Source organism: Enhydra lutris, unplaced genomic scaffold (assembly GCF_002288905.1).
Source record: "Enhydra lutris kenyoni isolate GAN:26980312 unplaced genomic scaffold, ASM228890v2 scaffoldscaffold28, whole genome shotgun sequence".
Lineage (NCBI taxonomy): Eukaryota > Metazoa > Chordata > Mammalia > Carnivora > Mustelidae > Enhydra > Enhydra lutris.
Window position 1 is genome coordinate 796330 of NW_019154112.1, and position 6019 is coordinate 802348.

General features: G+C 49.8%; 1 long non-coding RNA gene and 1 pseudogene across 1 annotated transcript; one reads left to right on the plus strand and one right to left on the minus strand.

The window, feature by feature from the left end:
• Window positions 1–265: 265 nt before the first annotated feature.
• LOC111152411 lies at window positions 266–914 on the minus strand (annotated as a pseudogene).
• A 91-nt stretch (window positions 915–1005) lies between these two features.
• LOC111152212 lies at window positions 1006–5019 on the plus strand. The gene is made up of 2 exons (XR_002640910.1): window positions 1006–4309; window positions 4598–5019. It is a non-coding gene; the product is annotated as an uncharacterized LOC111152212 (long non-coding RNA).
• The last annotated feature ends 1000 nt before the right edge of the window (window positions 5020–6019 follow it).

A 6019-nucleotide genomic window follows, 5' to 3' on the forward strand; every position in this document is an offset into this window, starting at 1 on the left:
CTGTACCATGGGGATGTTCAGACACACTGGTGATGATGACCCTGGGAATTTTCCTTATTAGCATGACCAGGGCACCTAGGACCATGTCTATGGTCCGTGAGCAGGGAAAGGAGAGCAGAAAAGGAGGAAGTTTCTTTCCATTTAGGGCAACACCTACTTCCTCATTCTGTGTCACCATAATGGCTGGAATGTAGTCACACAGACAAAAGTAGCCTCGTGGAAGGCTGGTGAATCTATACATTTATTTATTTACTTTCCATTAAATTTAAATCCTTGAGGGTTACAGCATCACATGGATTCTGTGGCCAATGGCTTTAGCAGGAATGTGGTTTGGAATTTGGCACGGACCATGCCACTGTTACTCTTCCCCAGATTACTCTGGTTTTGTTTGGTTTGCCACCAGGAGTCACTGTGTTGTCCTTTGCTTTGTACACATAAGCACATTTCTTGCCTAGGTAGAATTCTCGAGCATATACACTTTCAATTTATTTATTTGACAGACAGAGATCACAAGTAGGCAGAGAGAGAGGAAGGGAAGCAGGCTCCCTGCTGAGCAGAGAGCCCGATGCAGGGCTCGATTCCAGGACCCTGGGATCATGACCTGAGCCAAAGGCAGAGGCTTTAACCTACTGAGCCACCCAGGTGCCCCTACACCTTCAATTTTAAGAAGAGTTGTATGATCCCCCTGATTCCGGAGACCCCGCTTATAGCTAGCAAAAATGGTCCTGGACCACAGCCTTCCAAATATTATTTGGCGTTTTAGGAGTCCTGTTTCCAGCAGGCCTCCACAGGATCCAAGATGGTGGAAAAAGACTGTAAGAGACTCTTAAATGAGGGTTGCTGGAGGGGAGGTGTGTGGGGGAAGGGATAATTTGGTGATGGGCATTAAGAAGGGTACATGATGTTAGGAGCATAAGGTGTTATATGCAATTGATTAATTGCAAAATTCTACCTCTGGAACTAATAATAAATTATGTTAACTAAATTGAATTAAAATAAAAATATTTTTTAAAAAATTAGGATCTTGAGGGAGAAGGACCTGAGAATTTTTTTCCCACCAGAAAGAGACCCCCTCCCCAGAAACTCTAAAACTATCTGGATCTCGTGCATGCCTGCTCCTGGAACCCTCCTACAGGAGTGGGAGATGTGACCTTAGCTCGAGATCCTGGAATCCAGAGACAGCCATGTGCATTGCCCCAGGTTGTGTTGGGGTTCTGGGGTCCAGCAGATCTCCAGTCTTCCACCTTCTCCTAGCCTGCCCTCCCACCAGCCAGGGGTCCCCCTAGTGCCCCTCACCCCCACCCCCAGGCTTGCTGCACAGCCGGATGTCTTCATATCTCCTTCAGAATTAACAGGAGCAGGAATTTCAGTTGAGCCCTTGGGGTGAGACAGGTATAGATCAGAATGAGGAAACCAGACCCCCCTCCACCTGAGTTCTTGTTGTTCTACAACACAACTCTAGCAACTATAGTTCCAACCATCTAAACCCAATCCCAATGATTAGAGCATCAGGAGAAACCTGGGCAGCAAATGCCCCCTTGGTGAGCATGGTGGGCTGGGCAAATGGATCAGAGGTGAAAAGGAAAAGTGAGGGTGCCCCTGTGCCCTGACTCTGCTGGAAGTCTCTAGAAGACTCCTGTGTCCCTGATATAGGGCTCCACTCCTCATGCCCCACCCCCCTGTCTCATGGTGATGGACTCAGGCAGCCCCTCATGCTGCACACAGCCTGTGTATCTCTCTTCATCTCCAGAAGGCAGCACAATGGCCACCCACTTCTGGATGGTTCCATCCCCTTCTGCATCGTCTCCACAGCTCCTTGTACTAGGTCTGGTGCTCCCTGGCCCACTGCCAGGTCACGGTCATCTCTGTAGGGCAGGAGCCCAGGGCACACAGCCCCTCAGGGTGACCCCATAGTCAGGGGGTTGGGGGTGGCTTACATGTGCTCTAGGAGGCTCTATGGAAAAGCAAACAGGGAGCACTAAGGCAAGGCCTTCTAGAAAAGCATCAACTCCACAGACCAAGATGGGATACCTGCTGAGGCTCTGGTTGCCTGCCAGGGTGAGGCAGGGAGTGTTCCCTATCAGGGGGCAGAAGGAACCAGCACTAGCCAGGCCCAGGCCCAAGACAAGAGGGTGGGAACCGCCTCTGACATTTTCCTCCAAGGGAAGAGCCTTTTCAGAGACTCTCCACCTGTTTATGAAGCCTCTAACTCAGTACCTCTAGCTCAGTATTGATAGGTCCTCACAGCTACTGTGTCTCTGGTGAGAAAGAGCCTGAAGAGTGAGAAACCTCCATGAGCCTCCATGAGCCTCAGAGCTACTGCCGTGCTCTCCTGAGAGAACGGTCCCCAGCGTGGGCCTAAGTGTGTGCCATGGCACTGCCCACGGGACTCAGGATGGGCCGCTGTCCTCAGCGCATGGCCCGCCATCCCACACTAGATGTTCTCCATCACTGTGTGTGAGTAGCTCTGGAGAGAGGGCAGCCCCAGGCTGAGCTGGGAGGAGCTGCAGGGCTGGGCTGTGGGGAGTCCTTACCAGTGCGGCTGATGTTCTTGTCCCAAACCCCAAGTGTCTCTGCAGCGACAGGAAGAGCAGCTTCTCGAGTCCATCTTGTCCCTCCATGAAGTGCCCACTGGCCTCCCGTCTCTGCTGGGGTAGCGGCAACGATGAGACTACCATGGATGGCAGAGGCTCCATGTCCAAACTCAGTCTGTCATTGTCCTAGTCATCCTGTCACCACCTCAGGGTCCCGTTATCCTCCTGGAGCTCCAGCCACTGTGACCTGCAGGGTGGGGGGCCTGCCTACTTCCTCCCCAGGACAGGCAGTGTCTGTCAGGGCAGAGCATGCCTCCAGAGCCCCCCAGCATTTTTCCCTGTGCCCCACCCCCACCAGCTTCTTCATAGGAAACATTCACTCTCTAGACTGTGCTAGTGTGACACAGTAAGAAGGACGGACTTGGTCTTCCTCTTCCTGCACACAGTTCTTAACACCTTTGTAATGGCCTGAGTGATGGGAGTCATAGGAGCATCTCTTCCTAGATTTTGTTCCAACATCTTAAAAAAGTTCTGGAAAGATCTTGCCCCATCCTTATACACTGTACCAAACCCCACTGCATACCGTCTCTGTCCTTTGATGCTGTGAGCCCTGAGAAGGCAGGACTCTGTTAGGGTCTGAAACAGAACCATCTGGCAAACTGTGGAATTCACGCTTCTGTATAGATCAGCTGGGAAGGTCTGAGCAGCCTTCCTCTTCAGCTCTAATCATGCCTCTCACTGGTTTATGCCTGGATCCCACATGCAAGGCCCTCCACTGACTGTTTCATATGCTAAACCCTCAAGACCTTAACTAAAAATGATTAACTACACCTATGTCCTGACCTCCCTGTGTCCAATGTCACCCACACCTTGCCCAGCCTGACAGTTGACTGCTAGGAACCTCACCCCCCTTCAACCTAGATCGTACACACACATCAGGGTCTACACAGAGTTCCAGCTCATTCATGAACCTTCCCCCAACCACTGGGGGTCTGGCCTATGAACCCTGTAAACTGTGTTTCTGCTTCTCATGTGACATCTAAGGAGGCGTCTGTCTTCAGTAGCTCTCAGTCTGCCTCACACCCTCAGTCACGTGCTCTCAGAAGTGTGGGCGCCTCCCTGTTTTCACTGTAGGCTCTGTGAGGACAACCACTAGCTTATACCTTCTGGTTCCTTCCCTAGAGGGACCTAAACTGTGTCCATGACCACTGAGTCTGGTTAGTTAACCACTTAATGACACAAGGACCCCGTCTGCCTGAGCAGACTTTCCCCCCTTCACTTTCACATGACAGCTTGTGCACACCTGCCTGCCCCAGCCTGACATGGGGGGGCACCTGACAGGAGGGTATCATGCCCCTGGGGGTCAGGGTCAGGGGTGTGCTTGACTCCCTCTGCTTTCTCCCAGGCCCCAAGCTGCTGGCTGTCTTGGCTGCTCTTTGTCCAGACTGAGCCCTGGGGTTTGGCGGTAGGGTCGCTGCACATTCCTCAGGTTTCGGGGGTTACTCTTCATCTGGCTTGTGAAGATCTTGGTCTCGTTGTCTGAAGAACTTGGCTATTGCGTGCACCACTGGACTCCAGACTGTCTCCAACTCCTCACGGTCATGGCAGAGGAAGTTGGCTGATCTGTGGAGCCCAAGGCAGGAAACGCAGGGCCTCCTGGAGCGGATTCGACTCTGCTGAGGGGGAATACTGCAGAGAGCACTGTCCTGAGGGAGGAAGTGGGGGCTTCGGAGGAGGCTCCAGGATTTACTGAGTGAGGACCTAGTGATGCACAGGTGAGAAATGCGTGTGTATGTCTGTGTGTGTGCGTGTGTGCACACGTGTGTTGTATGACAGGAGAGACAGGGCACACAACATAACACAATGGGAGACAACAACACAAAAACCCTCCCTATCCCCCGCCCCCTGTGACAGTCACATTCCAATCCCTCACCCATGGTGTCCCCATAGAATGCAGTGATTGCGTATGATTTCCTGCAAAGGAGGCACTATTTGCATTTCTACAATAAAAAATAAAATCCCTGCTACTTTGTCGAAACTCACTGGTGTCTTGCTCTTGCCAGCCGTGTAAAGATGACAGGCAGATCACGCCCCAAAGCTGTGTGAGAGCTGAACGTGTGAGCACATGCTGTCCGCGCTCAGGATGCAACGGAAATCATCAGCCACTGTAAAAGAGAACCGTTTGAAGAACATTATAAATGAGCTGCATGCAGGAACATCCTGGGAACAGTAGAACTTTCTATAATAGTACTGACTGGTGATAAGAGCGGCAAACATGGAAATGGTGTCATCAGAAGCTCGCCCTGTCCTCTGAGTCATGAAGCTGAGTGCCGTACGTGGTGACCGAGGCTGTGACCAGACTGTTGCCTGTCCCCGCGGGCTGTCCCTGCTTCTGCTGGCGGACCCCTGTGTCTACCAGAGTGAGACACGTGTGGGGAAAAGTTATCAGTCTGGCAATAAATCCTTATCCGTGTCGTTTCAAGTATGTCACAAGAATGTGTTCTAATCACTTAAAGACTCAGTTAAAGACGTGTAAGAATGAGGGTTTTGTTGATGTGAGGAGTTCACTGCATCAGGTGTCGTCACCGCGGCTCAAAGAAGCTGGGAAACCGTTACATGGTGGGACAGATGGTGCCCGTGTTGCCGCAAAGTTCCGGGCCTCAGACAAAGTTCTAGAGAAATTTCTGGATGTTCTCACTTGGTCCTGCAGAAGTCTCTGTAATCAGTGATTTCAGGATGATATAGTAAAGTGTTAACTCAAATAAGTAACTTTGAATATTTACACATGCACTTTCTACTCACAGGATTCTCTTGTTCACAGGTATTACTCATCCAGTAAATGATCATCTGAGACAGTTGCCAGAGGAGAGAGGGTGGGATCTGGCAACATGGGGAAGGGACAGTGGGAACACAGGCTTCCAGTTCCAGAATGAATAAGTTGATGGGAATAAAAGGCACAGCATGAGGAAGACAGTGGATGACACTGTCATAGGGCTGCATTGGGCAGATGCGAGCTACACCTGTGAGGAATAGAGCGTGACGTGCCAACTTGTCACATCATTACTTTGTACACCTGAGACTAATGGAATATTATGTGTCAACTATACTTAGAATTTAAATACTTTTTAAAATTATTCTATTACAGTTTGGGCAAGGTGTTTTTCACATTTTACATTAAATGAATATACATAGCAAATTCTAGTCTTGTGTATGATAATTGATAAATAAAATGTGCAATGATCGCATTTAACTTACACAAAATTAGGTACAAAGACTAAAAATACAAATAAACATCTGAAATGATTAAATATTGTATTTCAATATTCAGAGGGAAAGGATAACCCTGGGCAGACCTGGGCCTCCAGCAGGGCTAAGACAGCAAAACTGCTGAGCATGGTGTCAAATCTGTTAGAGTCACTTAATAAGAAGACATGCAAATGGAGTAAGTAAATGTTTGGGAAATAAACTTTTTTCCAGAGAGTTGG